Source organism: Urocitellus parryii, chromosome 3 (assembly GCF_045843805.1).
Source record: "Urocitellus parryii isolate mUroPar1 chromosome 3, mUroPar1.hap1, whole genome shotgun sequence".
Classification (NCBI taxonomy): domain Eukaryota; kingdom Metazoa; phylum Chordata; class Mammalia; order Rodentia; family Sciuridae; genus Urocitellus; species Urocitellus parryii.
In genome coordinates, this window is record NC_135533.1 from 214,331,020 (window position 1) to 214,349,118 (window position 18,099).

The 18,099-nt window shown below is 42.1% G+C and overlaps 1 pseudogene; it reads right to left on the reverse strand.

Annotated features, from left to right (window-relative positions):
- Positions 1 to 11,654: 11,654 nt before the first annotated feature.
- Positions 11,655 to 12,589, reverse strand: LOC144253586 (olfactory receptor 7G2-like; annotated as a pseudogene).
- Between the last annotated feature and the right edge of the window lie 5,510 nt (positions 12,590 to 18,099).

The following is an 18,099-nucleotide window of genomic DNA, read 5'->3' on the forward strand; positions in this document are numbered from 1 at the left end:
GATGGAGACTCAGCTGGGCTGCTTCCTGGCCTGAACCGCTGCTGAGAGAGTGGTTATAGGTCGACTGTTCACAGTCTTGTGGTCCTGAGGGCACAACTCTCAAAGCTCCTCATTAGCCAGAGGTGCATTGTCACTGACTCCCCAGGGAACATCATACCCTCAAGGCACAGAGATCCAGAAGAGGAGAACTACTTGGGATGCCTGGTCCCCCGACCCGAGGTGCATCTCATTCTCTTGTGTCCTCTTTCTTCCAGGGATCTTGGATCTAGGGTCTGAACTCCAGGGAGCTGGAGGTATTTGCCTTAGACAGAACCTCAGCGTACTCTGAGACATGATCACTAAAGAACCAGATGACCAGAGCCCTGTAAGAACCTGAGAGATGAAGTCTCAGGGATGCAGAGGGTACCATGGGACCATGTCCTCAAAGTCACCCTAAAGGGTGAATGTTTCCTCTGATATATGGATGTTAGCCCAAAATAAGGGGGAAGAAAAATAAGGGGGAGAAGGTGGGGGATTCCATCCAAATAAAAGAAAGATGGGTGGATTAGATGAAGGGGTCTGAGGGGGAGGGAGAAGGGATGGGAGAAGGGAAGCTTTCCTATGTAGACCTATGAGTAGACCACAGTGAACCTCAGCATCCTGAACAGACACTAACTAAACAGACTAACCCAAGGAAGCAGCAGAAAGATCAGCTGAGTAGAGGAAAGGAACAGGGGGAAGGCATATTGGAGGGTAGGGAGACCTACTGGAGACCGAATCAGAGTATTGATATTCTGTGCTTTAATAATTATGTCAAAATGAACCCTAATATTATGTATAGTGTAAAAAATAAAGAACCAGAAAAATAAAGAAAATTTATTTTCCCAGTTAAAACTCATTGATAAATGAGGCTGGGGTATCACAGGAAAGGAATGAAAGAAAAAAAACAGCAGTTTGCTGGTCACCTCAACAGTCTTTAAGGGCTAGCGAAACCAGCAATTTCAAAGTGATCACAAAAAAAAGCACTAAACACAAAGGAAACAAATGACAAACAGATTGCATCTAACATTTGGAAACTCTGGAAGACAGAAACTCCCTGAACTGATTTGGGAGGTAATTCAAGTAATACCAGGAGTTGTTGATCCTGATTTTAGAGATGAGCTAATAGTCACTGTAAAATCAGAATATGCCATTTGGCTCTCTACTAAAGATGTGCTAGCTCAATTAGTGCTTTTACCCTGTCCTTCCACAGACAGCCCTCTTAAAACCTCAACTTCCAGGTCCCCAGACCCAGTGTATTGGGCTCAATTAATCTAGCAGGAGCGCCCCCTACAGGAACTTAAAATCAACCATAAACATTTTCGAGGAATCATAGCATTGATCAAAACCTAAGTTAACGCAAGCATTTTAAAAGCACTAGATGTGTCCTTCAGCCTGAACTTGAATCCTTCTTGTAACTCACCCTCACCTACCGTTTTTTCCACCTCTCTGGGACAGGAGGCGGCTGGAGTGATTGCCATCCGACCCTCGAGGGCAGTTGAATTTAAGGTCACTCATGTGAATTTCCTAGGATACCAAATAAAACACAGACACACACTTTACCTTTAAATCAAGGTTCAGGATGGCTCCTCCGCTCTCGGCCTCAGGCTCCCCAAATGGGAGAGCGAGAAAAGTCATTCAGCAAGACCGCCCCCACATATTCCCCCCTTTTTTCTTTGAAAAAGCAGGTGATGGGTCACTTTTTCAAGTCCCCAAATCTTTGTTTGAAGGTGATAAACCCAGTCTGATTCCCTCTTAAAACTGGGAGCCATCTCGCCACAAAGATATAAAAAGCTAATTGCGGCTTTGCTATAAATTACTGCAAATTCTGAACTTGCTTGGAATGCCTGCCCTTGCCTTGAACTCACCCATGCCTGGCTTTCCCTGACCAGATAACAACCATCTCTGAGGCGCTAATGACCTTCATAAATTCTGACGTTGGGGCCAGCAAAAATATAAACTAGCCTTTGTGTTATGCTCGTCAGAGTTTTGTTATCTATAACCCACTCTTTGTGTAACTTTCTGGGCTATAAAGCTGGCTCAAGAAAGCTGCAGTGCTGTCTTGTCCCCGCAGTTTTTGTTGGGAGAGGCAGCCCGGCTGGTGGAAATAAGAAGCTTGCTTTAATTTGATTTTAATTGGAGTCAGGGGTCTAACAAAGGCTCACCATCCTACAATTACAATACAAAAGAGAATTAACAACAAAGAGAACAGTACAAGGATATACCATGTAGAATGTTTAAGAATGTTTCCAGGGTTAAAGCTGTTTAATTCTTTGTTTGATCAGCTAAAGAAGTAGGATCCTAAAAATCAATCTGACTTTTTTGTATATCTTGAATATGAAATTGGAGCTCCAAGAGATCCAAGCTGTTGTTATGATTTTGCCAAATTCCCAACAAATGGTTTTGAACCTTCTCCAATTATTTTGTCCCAAGATTAGGCCTATAGTACCTGGGGGTGAGGGCCCATGGATTCCAGTAGGCACTCGCTGTGGTCCCATTCCAGGTGTTAAATCAATTACCATGGCTGGTCGTAAGAGTTCCCTCTGGGTTGAGCCGACTGGTAACAAGAATGATCCTCCATGATGGGCTGTGATGACGTCAAAGCCTGCGACTCTAACTCCTCTTTCTCCCCATTTATTCGGTGAGCCTGGGGAAGGCTTGAATTTCGGTTGTTTTGCGCTGAAGGAGGCGGAAGTGAAGGCAAAAATGGAGGCCGGCCGCAGCCATATCTCTTCCCACCCACCCTCGCCCTGCGGTGTTTTGTTCCTTCATGCCACTGTGCCAACCAGGAAAGGTTTCTGCCTTGTTGCGCTGAGATTTGCAGTTTAGCGCCTAACATCCGGTCCTCCCACAATTAAAACACACCGGCAAGAATGGCGTCTCTGGGGTTGGGGCTGAAGTGCCTGCCATAAAGACGTGGCCAGAGTAAAACCTTGTGATTGGGTGGGGCCAACATCCTCACAAAGGTGTGTGAATTCGGAGACTGTCCCTTTTTTCCCCTCCATGAGGTTGGAGAATGTCCGGGCAAACTTTATTGGTGTTTTCAAATGCTAGCTGTTTAACTATTGTAATGCCAGATTCGTGGGACCCCAATAGACCTCCAGGAGCCTAATCCGATACAATCACACAAGAGTCTTTATTACAAGTTCAAGCCTGGACTCACAAACGTTCCCAACACAGCAGTCCCAGGGAGTGAGTCTCGGTCCTTTGTTCAGTGAGATTTTATAAGTTTTGGGGGATACTCTATGTGTCACAACATCACACAGCAAATCATTCCATACCGTGAAAAATCAAACAACAACTCTTAACATTGATTAGCACATTCACTGGGAGAACAAGTTGGGTAGGGGTGATTGGCTAGTACAAGAGGGGGGTTTGTTTGAACTGATTGGTTTAATCCACAAGGGGTGTATGTGCTAAACTACATGGTCTCCCAACATGTTATCAACCACCATAAACTACTTGGGGGTCATCTGGCATCCCAGGTATTTTCCCTGTCTCATTGGTGGTTGCTAGGGGGTTGCTATGGGTCCTCACCTAACTTAACTGAGTCAGGGAAACCTGGTGCCTCAGATCTCTCCTGTTATTTACAAACAACTCAGCAGAGTGGATATGTGCCTAGGAGTGCTCTGTGGGTTTTTCCAAGGACAAGGGTCACGCCCCCTTCCTTGGACAGGCTTTGTTCTGAGGCAGAGGCTGATTTCTCAAAAATGGAGTCACATCAGTTTCTCACTATGAATTCGGAAGTGTTTGAATCCCCAATTGATCTGTTAGCTGCCTGGTACAGGCGCGCTACAAAATCGGAGAATTATTCTTCTGGGCCCTGTTTTATCTTAGTGAAAAGTAGACTATTTTGATCTCCCAGAAGAAATTTGCAGCCAAGCTTTTTTGACACATGAGTAATCTGATCATAAACTGATAAATCATAGTTTAGTTGTCTCTCTAAGTCTGCAAATTCTCCAGTTCCCATTAATATTTCTAGGGGAGCTTTAATATTTTTTGTCTTCTGTTTCTCTCAGCCTATTCGGTACAGAAATTGGTCCAGTGGGAGACAGTCACCCCCAGAGAGACTTGCCTCGGCCATGGAGACCCAGTCATTTGGTGAGACGCTCCTGACTTAGCGAATGCAGCAAGCTTTGTACAAATGGTGAGTTAGGGCCCTAGGTGCCGCAAGCAGTTTTTATCTCTTCTAGAGTTTTAAAGGGAACTACAGCATGCACTCGGGCATGCCGGTTCTGCTCCTTAATCTATTCAGAAACTAGAAAAAGCTGAAAACCTGTAATGTTTTCCCCACTTCCTGCGCTCTTCTAAGGCCACATTGTAATGGTGTAAGCATGGAGGCCGCCAGTTCAGGGTAATGACTGAACCCCGTTCTCCCAGAGGAGAGCGGCCGAAGTCAGATGGCGGATGCTGGCCCAGCTAAACATAATCTAGCAGAACCCTCCTCTATTTCTTCCTCACCTTTGGACTGAGTCCCCTCAGATTGTGACTCTTTTTCATCTGTTTCTTGTCTGTTTTGTTTCTCTCCATTTTGAATCTGCCTCACAGAAATCCAGTCGGGACTAGTCTCCTCTCTGGAACACGCCCCTTGGCGCTCCTCTGAGCTACTAAGTCTGCCCAGCTCCACGGAGACTGAGCTTTTGATTTTAGGTCTTTCCCCATCCCGGGCTGCAGACTGACTGAAATTTGATTTCCACCCTCAGTCCCGGTAGGCGAAGAGAAATCATTTTCCAAGAGGCAGCCTCCGGCCGTTTCTCTTGCTCCAAGCTCCCTAACTGCCTTCTGAAGTCCTTTTAATAGGTTCTCAGGGGGACCATTGGTTCTATCTAGTCATCAAAAAGACAAGACACATTTCTAATGCAGCCCAGACCTTCTGAACACTCTCTATTGTACTTCTAGACAGTTTGGCAGAGGACACCCTTTATATAGTTTTCTACCTCATCTCTCCCAAGGACGCAAATCCGGTAAATCTTGCTGACAAAACCACAGACACACCTCACTAACTGTCTTCAGGAACTGGGCTAGCTGGCTCCTGTTCACTTGCTTTCCTCTCTGGTTGATTATCATTTCCAAAATTGTTGAATACACTTCTTTTTCTGAAGACATGGAACTGCCCATGATAATTCTTTAACATCCTTGGCTCTAAAACTGTCTGCTTCCTCCGTGACCCTTCAAAAAACTCATGGTCCAATAAATTTCTATAGCACACTCTCTCAATCAACCTGGAAATTCACCTCTGAGCAGTCCCTCGTCCTGGGGGCCACCTTCCACCCACCACCAGTGCGGGCAGCTGAACTTAAGGTCGCTCATGTGAATTTCCTGGGACACCAAATAAAACACAGACACACACTTTACCTTTAAATCAAGCTTCAGGAAGGCTCCTCCACTCTTGGCCTCAAGCTCCCCAAAAGGGAGAGCAAGAAAAGTCACAAGAGGCTGGAGAGAGAGAGAGAGAGAGAGAGAGAGAGAGAGAGAGAGAGAGCGAGCGCACATTCGGAAGTGGGCTTTTATTGGGGGGGACCCTCATTCTTAGAAAATTCCATTCAAAAAAGGTCAGGAGGGCCAGGGTTACAAGGACAGGTGAGAGTAATTTGACCCCTGGGGCTGCAGGAAGGCACGCCTACATTTGAGGACATATTCTGCTACTTCGAGGATGGGGGAAATGTTCAGGTCATTACGAAAATGACCCACAGAGCCTCTTCCACTCTTCCAATCACAGGAAGGAGAATGCCAGTCATTCAGTGAGACTGCCCCCCACAAGTGATCCTATGGTTGAGCCTCATGGGTTTTTACACTTGAAATAGGGCTTCATGGTACCCATTAATATTTTTACCCTCAGCTGCCTGGTGTGTCTCTGCATTTGAACAGGCCTCAATTATTCAATGATTTAGAAATATTTTGTACAAGTCTGGGGCTTGTTTTTCTCTTGTCTTAAAATGTCTTCTGGAAATGAAGACTTTATATTTGGTAAAGACAAGATTTTCAACTTGTTCCTTTATGAATCACAGGTTTTCTGCTGTGACTTGGAAATCTTTACCTAATGGAAGATTATAAAAGTTTTCTCCTATGTTTTCTTCTAGACTTATACTTTCAGTTTTCACATGTAACTATATCTGAATTCATTTTATGGAATTTTTATTTAAAAAATAAATAGCTATATAGTATGATTTGTTGAAAAGACCATTCTTTCTATTTTGAATTTCCTTGTTACCTGTTACAACATTTATTTCTCCATGTGTATGTGAGACCATTGATTTACTTGTCTGTATCTACACTGATACCACACTACTTTACCACAGTTTTGCAAAAGAGTTGAAGGCAGGTACCGTACATTCTTGGACTTCGTGACTCTTCCTCTTCTTTTATTCCAGTATGGGAGTAGAGCCTATATGATTGGCAAGTTCTCTACCATTGATTTACCTTCCTAATCTTTTTTATTTCCAGTTGGAGTCTTGCTAAGTTGTGGAGGCTGTCCTCAAATTTGTGATCCTCCTGCCTCAGCCTCACAAGTAACTAGGATTGCAGGTGCGCACCACCACACCCAGCCAATTGGGCTCATCTTTTTTCACAATCATTTTGGCACTTCTTAGCCCCTTATATCTCCTTTTCAACTTATAACTTCTTACCAAAAAGCCTGCTGAGATGTTATTTGGAATTGTACTGAATCCATGTGCCAACTTAGGGGAAATTGACATTTGACAATTGAGATAAAAGCATTCAAGGAAATATTGACAAATATATTTGTTAAATTTAAGCACTGTGTTCATTTTAAAAAATCACAAAAATGATATGTAAAGCCAATCACATACCTAATTAAGAAATTTTCAGTCCATATAACTAATAAATGAAATTTTCAGTGCATATAACTGTGATAGTAGAAGCAAATGTGACTCCATTTTGCTTTATGATTTCATTCTGTAAAACAATCATGCCAAGCAGAAGGGTCATGACTGGGGCAAGATGTTCTTTTCCTTTTGCTATAGAAACCTTTAAGAATTTAAGAACACAGAACTACCTAATGGGGCATTGTTTCTGTAACTATGGTAGCAGGACTCTGTTTTTGTAACTGGGGTGATTGGGCTAACTCTGATTGGTTAAGTTTCCCGCCATTTGACTGCACTCTCCTGCTTCTGTAACCTGGCTTGCTTGCGTTGGTTAGACTCCCAAACATCCCTTTTGCAGTTTTCAGGCTTATAAGGAGCGCCCTTGTAATTGTTCGGGGCTGATCAGGGGAACAGCTTTATGTTCTGGTCAGTTGCCACAGGTGTGCTTCAATAAAGGCTTGATTTGATTATTGGTGAGTGGTGTGAGTGGTCTGGAAGCCAGTTTGTGAAACCCCAGGATGAAGCTTTAACTATAACATAACTAAAAAAATTAATCCAAATTCAATAAAGAACTCTAATGAACTACTAAGAATGACAGGCATTTGAGCAGAAATAACATAGGTAGATATTTTAGAGAGGAAAAGTAAATCCTCTATTACATGAGAAATTGCTCAAATTCATAAGAAAAACAAAAATTTAACTAATATCTTACATGCACCACATTGTAAGGCAGTCAAAATGCTAATTATTTGAAATAAAAGATATTTCTTAAAGCCTATAAATTTATTCAACCACTTAGAAAATGCTTTGAAACCGCTCAAAAATAATGTATGCTCCCATGTACCAAATAATTCCATCCAGGTAGAAAACACTCACTCATTTCTACCAGGGAACATGCACAAGATCATTCAAACACCTTTGCTCACAATGGCAGAAAACTTAGCTTGCCATTCTGATGAAGCTTAAAACACACAAGACCCTGGGTATGATACCAAGCAGCAAAAACAAAAATAAAGAAAACATTCACACAAGAGCAGACCACTAGCATCAACATCAGAAAGGATGACAAGTTAATTTTCACCACATATTATGTGTTTTACACAGCATTAAAAGAAAATGAATTGGTGCATTCCCCAACAGGGTGATAAAAACATGTGGTTGAATCCTATAAAATGATGGAGTTGTCGGACAAACATGATCAGCAACACACAGAATCAAAGGATTCAAACTAATTGAATAATATAAACAAATGATCAATATAAAATTTGATAGAGATGCTAACACAGCCAGAGGACGCTGCAAGTATATTCTATGTTTATTCTTAAACCAGTGGTCTGTAGGTATGTTCTCATTATGGTACTACAATTTAAAGACTACAGATAAGTTTATACATTAAACATAAGCTATTTGATTAGGTACATTTGAGGCATATTGTATATCAGAAATGCGTTCTTCTCTCTTCATGAAATGCTGTTACCTATCTTCCCAGACTTAAGACAGCCTGAAAAATCACACAAAATGCTTATGAATCACTACTTCAGACATTGCCCCAAAGATTCAGACTCAGCAGTTTTAGGTGAGATTAATGAACCTGCAGTGTGAACAAAATCCTCAGGTGACTCACCCCTGCATTTGCTCTGTGGGCACCAGTGGAGGTGGGAGCTGTCCACTGATCATGGTGCTGAATGCTTTTCCTGGTGATCAACCACCACCTCCTGCACCAAAGAAAACCTTTCAGATTCTTCTGTGAGAATTTCATTGGTTTCAACACTGCACCTGGAAACTTGACTATGGGGACTGTTTTTCTGTTTTTTGGAAATTCATCAGACTTCTGTATTCTCTTTGGCTTTTTTTTTTCACCAAGTATCTCCTCCAAGAATGGAAGCATTTCTCCACAGAACATGGTTTTCCTCATAAGCACACACTTAAAATTTTTAAATGAGTAATTTACATGCTGACTTGATGCCCTCTGGGAAACTGCCTTAAATCAATCACCTGAAGAATTTTATTTTGCTCAAAATTATCCTCAAGGCTTCCCTCGTATCCTTGTTCCTAAGGGACATGAGGGACCATAGTGTGATCACTCAGCTTAATTCCATCTTAAGATTGGAAGTCATCTCGCCACAAAGTCATGAAAAGTTAATTTCTGTTTTACTATATATTACTGCGATTTCTAAACTTGTTTGGAATTCCTGCCTGTGCCTTGAACTCACCAATGCCTGGCTTTCCCTGACCAGATAATAACCCCCTCTAAAACCTTAGTGGTGCCTCTTAAATTCTGGCTCCCCCTGGCTAGATAACAACCTTCTCTGAAACCTCAGTGGTGCCTCATGAATTCTGATGTTGGGATCTAAATTTATTCCCTACCTTGAAATGTTAAGCTATATAGATCATTAACCTACCATCTGTCTTTGTATTATGCTTATCAAAATCCTGTCATCTGTAAGTTCTCAAGACACCCTCCCTTTTCAACGTTTTGTGCTATAAAACCTCATTGCTGGAGAGCTGGGGTTGCTCGTCTCTAGCCTGTGTTAGTAGAGAGCCACTGGTCAGCTCTCTTTGTGTACACAAATACAAGCTTGCTTTAATTTGATTTAAAATTGGAGAAGTTAGTGGTCTTTTTTTCTTTCTTTTTTTGCATCAGGGATCAACAACAGACCATGCATATGTGGGGCTGATTCTTCCCACTGAGCTGTGTCATTTCACAGAAGAGATTTATCCAGCCCTGGACGGCCATTCAGGAGCACACTGGTGAAAACACAGTGCGAGCAGGGACCAGTGAAAACAGTTCGAGCAATCTACACAAAAGATGCCATTTTCCCAGGGAATTCCAAATACAGGAAGGGGGATGGCACCCCCCTACTATGCCAGCTGCAGAGGGAGGGCTCCGCCTACACATGCACCAGCAGTGGACGCCCAGCCTCCTCTTTGAATGTCTGTGTGGGGAAAGGGGAAGGCAAAGCTCAGGAGTCAGCTTACAAAGTCACTTGCTGGAAACTGTCCTAGTAGAGATCATCTTTTCAATTCACATGACAGATATACTAGTCCCCTGTCATGCAGGGTAAATGCACTTCAAAACCCCAGTGGAAAATGGCACTTCAGATATCTCTGCAAAAAAAAATATAATAATTTAAAACAAACATTTTTTCCTAGACATGAATACCTATGATAAAATTTAATTTATAAATTAGACATGCTAAGATGTTAACAATAACATAGAAGAATTAAAATACTGTAATTAAAGTTATTTAGAACCTGAAAATATGAGTTAGGTATGCCTGTGTGCCCCATTTTACCCATGATCTCACATAACACTAGTGACATAACTGGTTGAGGAAAGGAGGCATTAATCTGGGGAATTCTGGACCTTTCCCAACTTGGTGTTGGCTGATCCCCAATCCTGACCTGCCAGACAGTGTCACCCTCTTCCCTCCACCTCCTCTGCTCATGCTTATCACAAGCCTTTCCACACACGGATACTCCTTCAATCAGCCTTATTCACAATAGCAAAAAATAGACACCCAAATTCACCAACCTCAGGAATGCTGCTTAGTCTTAATGTCCCCAGGCACAGTGAACACTGCGGAGCGTTGATAGTAAACGACTAACTGCTGGAAACATGATTGGTTCTGAAGGACAGTGATGGGGGTAACAGGGAGACACGCAATCCATTCATCAAGTCTGAATTTATTGAGGTCATAAAGAAGTACTTTTATGCAAAAAATTGTATAGGGATAACTCCAGGGGTCATAAAAAGAATGCATTCATGTTCTATGAAAAAGTCAGTTTTGTAGAGTAAAATGATCAAGTACTGGCCATCAATCAAATCCCAGCCACATCAATCCAAAATCAGTGTCCATGATTAACCTACCTACTTTTTGTCTCAGTGTCTTCTACTCTTTTGTCTACCTTAAAAGGAAACATGGTCACATTTTTGGCTTACAGAGACAATCCAGGAAATACTCCTCCTCTGCAAATCCCCTCTCCAAACAAGTAACATTGGCCCATTTTCTTATATAACTACCTTTCAGAGGTACAGGACTGCTCCTGTGCTGAAGGCCACCATCCAGTCCACTGCAGAAGTATAGCCTGGATGACCCATGGAGATGTTAAGTATCAGTATGAACAGGAAAAAGCACTGGGGTTCTCATCTGGCTCGATGTCTGAGTGTGACTATTAGGTAATCTTATTCTGAGGATTAAAGGAATCTTAATAAAGCAATCAAATGAACTGGATCAGGTTCATAAATCAAATAATCATCTCAACCTATTTATATCATTAAATTATGAAAATTTATAGATAATGACCTTAATATGGTAGATGCTATCATTGCCTTGAGTGATATGGACTATCAATAACAAGTCTCAGAAATTGATTGACAGGCTATGAATATTAAGATTAACTCCAGACAGCAATTCACATGACTCCAGGCACAGAAACAGTTAGCTAGCCATGACTAGAGCTTGGTTTAAATACTATCCCTGCTCTGTCTGCCTCTTCAATTTACTGCACCACAAAACACTTTCTAAAACCAGAACCCCAACTTCAGACACTACTGCTGCAGACCTCAGAAAAGGAACTGTGTCAAGAGACTTTAAATCATGTCTCCTAACAGACTTAGCATGAAGCAATATCAAGATTCAATCCAAGTTCAATGTACCTGGTCATGACATGATATAGTCATTCAGAAAAATGTAGGGACAAAATCTGGTTCTCCCAGAATCCTGTTTTTTGTTGTTGCTGTTGTTCTTATTGTTTGTTTGTTTGTTTTGTTTTCTTTTTATGTATTCTAGAAACACAAGTGACAACACATCATAGAGAAGCTGTCCTTCCTATGAGCCTCCTCAGGGCCTCCTTCATGTCCCTGTTCCTCAGGCTGTAGATAAAGGGGTTCAGCATCTGAGGGACCACAGAGTACATCACTGAAGCCACTGCACTCTTCCTGGGGGAGCCAGTCACTACAGAGCTAATGTACACCCCCAAACCTGTGCCATAGAACAGGGAGACCACAGACAGGTGAGACCCACAGGTGGAAAAGGCTTTATGCTTTCCTTATGATGATGGCATCCTCAAGACAGAGGATACAATGTGAATGTAAGAGAAAATGATCCCAGAGAGAGGAACACCAGCAAATAGACCAGCCACCAGATATACCAGGACATTATTGATGAGGGTGTCAGAACAGGCCACCTTGATGACCTGAGCAAGTTCACAGAAGAAGTGGGGGATCTCCACATCTGAGCAGAAGGACAGCCACAGCACCATCAGAGTGTGGAGGAGGGCGTGCACAACACTAATGAGCAGGGAGAGTAGAACCAGCAGGACACGGAGGCGGGGATTCATGATGACAGTGTATGTCAGGGGGTGACAAATGGCCACATAGCGATCATAGGCCATCACTGCAAGGAGGCAATTTTCTAAACCACCAAAAATCAAGACAAAGCAGACCTGGGAGAGGCAGCCTGCTAGGTGATGCTCTGATCCTGTCTCAGGATGTTCACCAGCATCTTGGGGATTGTGCTGGTGATCAAGCAAATGTCATTAAAGGACAGGTTGGAGAGGAAGAAGTACATAGGGGTGTGCAGGTGGGAGTCATTGCTGACAGCCAGGATGATGAGCAGGTTCCCCAGGATGGTGACCAGGTACATGGACAGAAACAGGCTGAAGATGAGGGGCTGCAGGGCTGGGTCATCTGTCAGTCCCAGGAGAAGGAAATCTGAAACAGCTGTGTGGTTTGTAGTTGCCATGTTTTTTAAAAATCTGAAGACAAAAATAGGGTATAAAGGTAATAAAATGTATAGATGGCAGCAGCAAAACTTGGTAATGTGTCAGCAAACTACACCTGCAGATACCTTGAACTTTGGACTTCTAGACTTCAGAACTGAGAGAAAATAATTTTGTGTTGTGCCACTTAGTCTATGGTACTGGATTATGGCAGCCCTAGCAACTAGAACACCATAAAACCCCCTCTCTAATATCCCTACAAGAATTCAGCAAATTTCAGAATATTCCATAACCATCATCCTCACTGTGCTGAATTTCAGACCAGCAGAAACAGAACTTCGTGCACGTATCTATGAGAATGTGGCAAGAGGATGACACACAGTTGGCACAAGATGCAAAGGGGACTCTTTTCTCTCTCCCTTGTTTTTTATTTCCCCTTCCTGTTTCCCAGGATGAAATTTGAATGTCATTCTTGCCCTCAAGTCCAAAGCATTTGCTAAAGGACTCTGCTACCTGGTTGACTTCGAAAGGAATGACTTCAGCCTCTCACCTGGATATAGAAGATGGATGGTCTGTCCTCAGGAAATGCACAGAGGCCAACTGAGTCAACAGGCTCCTGTTCAAGAGGAATCATCTTTGGGAAGAAGGCCAAGTGTTGTGTCCTGAATGATGCAGGGCTGTCGAGTGAGGTGGCCCTAGCCTGACTTCTGCAATCTCTGTGTCCCTGAGGCTCAAATTCAAAGCTGCTCATTAGACCAGCAGTCATACTCTCATTCTGATCCCAGGAGAGAACATCCTTCAAGACAAACTCCATACGTCCTCACAGATGGGGAATTGAGGGTGGCTTGTTTCCTGACCCCTGAGGCCCAGCACACAACATCCCCTTCTTTCCATTGTTGCTTCTCATAGCTGTTAGATGGACTGGCACACATTTTACATGGCACTTTTCCAATGAATTCCCAACTTCCACTTCATCTTTACACAAAAGCATCTCTTTTTTGTGATATCATGCCATGACTTCACAAAGGATGATTCCAATTCAAGTGTGTACATTCTACATGTTCACATAAGTAACAGAAACATAAATATATAGCAATCATGCTATAACAATGCAAACATTCATGGTTCTGCATCTTAAAATTCATTGTATATGTGCTATGTATTCAGAACTTTCATTCTTTACAATTTTGCATAGAAGAGCTAGTCAATCCTCTTTGGTACCCGCTGAATGCAGAAATTAGAGGAAGGACTATTACTCCTGATTTAGAATGGTATTTATACGTTTTTCTATCCCAACAAATAATAAATTGCTGTTAATTATATTTGCCTTGCTGTGCCATAATACAAAAGAACTTATTCTTCCTATCAAACAATACCTTTGCAATTGTTGATTGAACTCTCCATTTTTCCTTTCTCTCTGCTCTGTTTAAATATTATCCCTGCCTTTGACTGCCATCTCAACTTGCTATTCTCTGAGACCACACCATGAAAAAAGGTGCTGCCACTATAACCCCTGCTACTGGCTCTGTGTCACTGGACCCCAGCTAAGAAATTGTGGTTAGAGAATTGAAGTCACGCTATTTTCTCAAGATGGTGGGCCAGAGGGAGGCAGCATGCTGTGTGGCTCCATGACCCAGATCTCACCTAGTTGAAATACTGCATCTCTGAGAGTGGTAGAGGACCCCTGTCCAGCTGCTCTCCGCAGAAATCACCAGTGCTGTGACCCTGCGCAGGGCTCTGGGCCTCAGGGTTCAAGTAGGACGCCTGGCATTGGAGCTGGGCCCAAAGCCCAAAGTTCTAGCCCACACAAGGCTCAGTGAGCGCCAGAGCAGAACCACCTATCAGCACATTTGCAGATCGCCAAGACCTCACTCCACTCCCACACAGGTCACTCGGCTGCTCCCTACCCACAGCACAACACCATCACCCAGCTGCCCCCACCTCCCCAGGCTCCCCCACCTCCCCAGACACCGTGCTGAAAGCAGGCCACTGCCATCTTGGCTCAATCTTTTCTCCATATTAGCTGGGGGCAGTTCCCAGATGGGCTCTCCAGCAGCCAGGTACCAGGCTTCCAACCTTCCGCCCTCCCCAGCAGCGGTGAACCAACACAGTAGCTGCCCAACACAGGTGTGCAGTGCAACCAAGGAGCCACCCACGGGAGCCCTGGGGTGAGGGGTTCCTCAACTGGGAACTGCCAGGGGAGAGGGAGGCAGGGCTCAAGTCTGGAGCCCAACAGAGAGACCAGGAGCTGGGAAATCTCCAGGTAAGAGAGGTGATAGGACTGGGCACTCAAGTCATACCAGTGGTCCCAGAAAGAGACCCGTGGGGTCAGTCTCCTTGCAGGGCTGACGGTGCCACTCCCCGGACCAGCCTTCCCACCTGGTTACCTCCACCATCCCGAGGGCAGAGACACCAGCTTCAGCAGACGGCGCCACCTACTGGAGGAGAAGAGAAGCAGGGCAGACACGGAGCTCCACAGCTAGCTACAACTCTGGCTTCTCCCCCTCTGTCCTCCGGCCCTCACACCCCAACATATGTGAAGCCAAGAACTTTGCATGAAACACAGCTTTGAGGACTGAGTCATCCGAATAATATAATATAGAGGTGTTGTATATGCATTTTTTCCTTTTCCATTTTCTTCCTTCATTTTTCCTCCCCCCCAAAATTTTACTGTTTTAACATCCTGTATTTTTCTAAATACATACGTGTGCTTGTTTTATGTGCTCTACTGTCGTCCCACATACTTGTCTACCCTAAATTACTTCCAGTCTATTTTCTTTCTACTAACCCTCTTCACTAGATTTCCCTTCCACACTTCCTAAGATATATTAACTCTGTATCCTCACATCCTACCTCCTCCGCACATCGTCCTATGCCCCACCCCCAGTTCATTGTCCACCATCGGAATCTGTAAACCTTTTTACAAAACTACTGATTATGTTTTAGAGAATGATTGAATCCAACATTTCTGTACATTGAGACTACATTGTAAACGTCTTAATAACAACAAATTGTTCATAGGTGGTATATTGTTGACATTGGGATCTGTTAACATAAATATATGTGTCACAATTGTCCTTCCCCACAAAGGAGAGGTCTTGGAACCCTACAAGAGCACTACAAACCTATAGGGTAAAAACAATGACAATCTAGCCCCAGACCCACAGAGCTGGAAAGGAAGACACATGAGCAACATGAAAAGACAAGGGAAGAAAGTGCCCCAAACAAATGAGACACCACTTCATTAGAATCATTGGCAGCCACAACAGAAGATATTACAGAAAGGAGTTTAGGATGTACATGGTTAAAATGTTCTGTGAACTCAAGGAAGATATAAGAGAGCAAATACAGGCAGTGAAAGGTCACTTCATCAAGGAGATACATAAACAATTACAGAAAGCAAAAGATCACCTCAACAGGAAGATAGATATTCTAAAAAAATGGAAATCCTTTAAATAAAATAAACAATAAGCCAAATTAAAAGCTCAAAGGAAAGTATCACCAACAGAGTAGACTACTTGGAAGATAAGACATCAGACAATGAAGACAAAATATATAATCTTGAGAAGAAGATAGATCACACAGTGATAAAGGTAAGAAACCATGAGCAGAACATTCAAGAAATATGGGATAGCATAAAAAGACCAAATTTAAGAGTTCTTGATATATAGGAAGGCATAGAGGTCCAAATCAAAGGAATGAACAATCTATTCAATGAGATAATGTGAGAAAACTTTCCAAACATGAAGAATGAATTGGAAATTCAAATTCAAGAAGTCTACAGAGTGCTGAATGTACAAAATCACAACAGATCCACACCAAGGCACATTATAATAAAAATGCCAAACATATAGAATAAGGAGAGAATTTTAAAAACCACAACAGAAAGGAATCAGATTACATATAGGGGAAAATCAATTAGGATAACAGCAGATTTCTTAACACAGACCCTGAAAGCTAGAAGATCCTGGAACAACATATTCAAGCTCTGAAAGAAAATGGGTGCCAACCAAAATCTTGTATCCAGAAAAATCCAGCTTTATATTTGAAGATGAAATAAAAATCTTTCATGAATAACAAAAGTTAAAAGAATTTATAGTGAGAAAACTGACACTACAAAATATCCTTGGAAAAATATTCCATGAAGAGGAAACAAAAAACAACAATGAAAATCAGCAGAGGGGGCTGGGGATGTGGCTCAAGCGGTAACGCGCTCACCTGGCATGTGCAGGGCGCTGGGTTTGATCCTCAGCACCACATAAAAATAAAATAAAGATGTTGTGTCCACTGAAAACTGAAAAATAAATATTTAAAACTTCTCTCTCTCTCTCTCTCTCTCTCTCTCTCTCTTTAAAAAAAAAAGAAAAAGAAAAAGAAAATCAGCAGAGGAAGGTAGTACCTTAAAGAAAAAACTAATCAAAGAAGAAAATCAAGCCAAGTTAAATAACAAACATAAACAAATATGGCTGGAAATACAAACCATGTCTCAATAGTAACCCTAAATGTTAATGGCTTAAACTCACCAATCAAAAGATACCGGCTAGCAGATTGAATTTTAAAAAAAAGACCCAACAATATGCTGCGTTCAGGAGACTCATCTGATAGGGAAAGACATACACAGACTGAAGGTGAAAGTTTGGGAAAAATCATACCACTCACATGGACTGCAGAAGCAAGCAGGGGTTTCCATCCTCATATCAAATAAAGTAGACTTCAAGCCAAAGTTAATCAAAAGAGATAAAGATGGACATTACATACTTCTCAAAGGAACCATACACCAACAAGACAGAACAATCATAAACTTATGTGCCCCAAACAATGGTGCAGCTATGTTTATCAAACAAACTCTTCTCAAGTTCAAGAGCCAAACTGACCACAACACAATAATCTTGAGTGACTGTAATATACCTCTTACACCACTGGATAGATCTTCAGGACAAAATTTAAATAAAGAAACTATAGAACTCAATAACACAATCAATAACTTAGACTTAACTGACATATATAGAATATATATGTATCCTGCATCAAGCGGATACACTTTCTTCAGCAGCACATGGATCCTTCTCTAAAATAGACCACAAACTACGCCACTAAGCAACTCTTAGCAAATAAAAAAAGTAGAGATACTACCGTGCATTTTATCAGATCATAATGGAATGAAATTGGAAATCAATGACAAAATAAAAAATAAAAATTTCTCCATCACCTGGAGACTAAACAATATGTTACTGAATGAACAATGAGTTACCGAAGACATCAAGGAGGAGATTAAAAAATTCCTAGAGGTAAATGAGAACATAGAATCAACACATCAAAACTCTGGGATACTATGAAAGCAGTTCTAAAAGGAAAGTTCATTGTATGGAGTTTGTTCCTTAAAAGAAGAAAAAGTCAACAAATGAATGACCTCACACTACATCTCAAAGCCCTAGAAACAGAAGAACAAATCAACAGCAAGAGCAGTAGAAGGCAAGAAATAATTAAAAATTAAAGCTGAAATCCATGAAATCGAAACAAAAGAAACAATTGA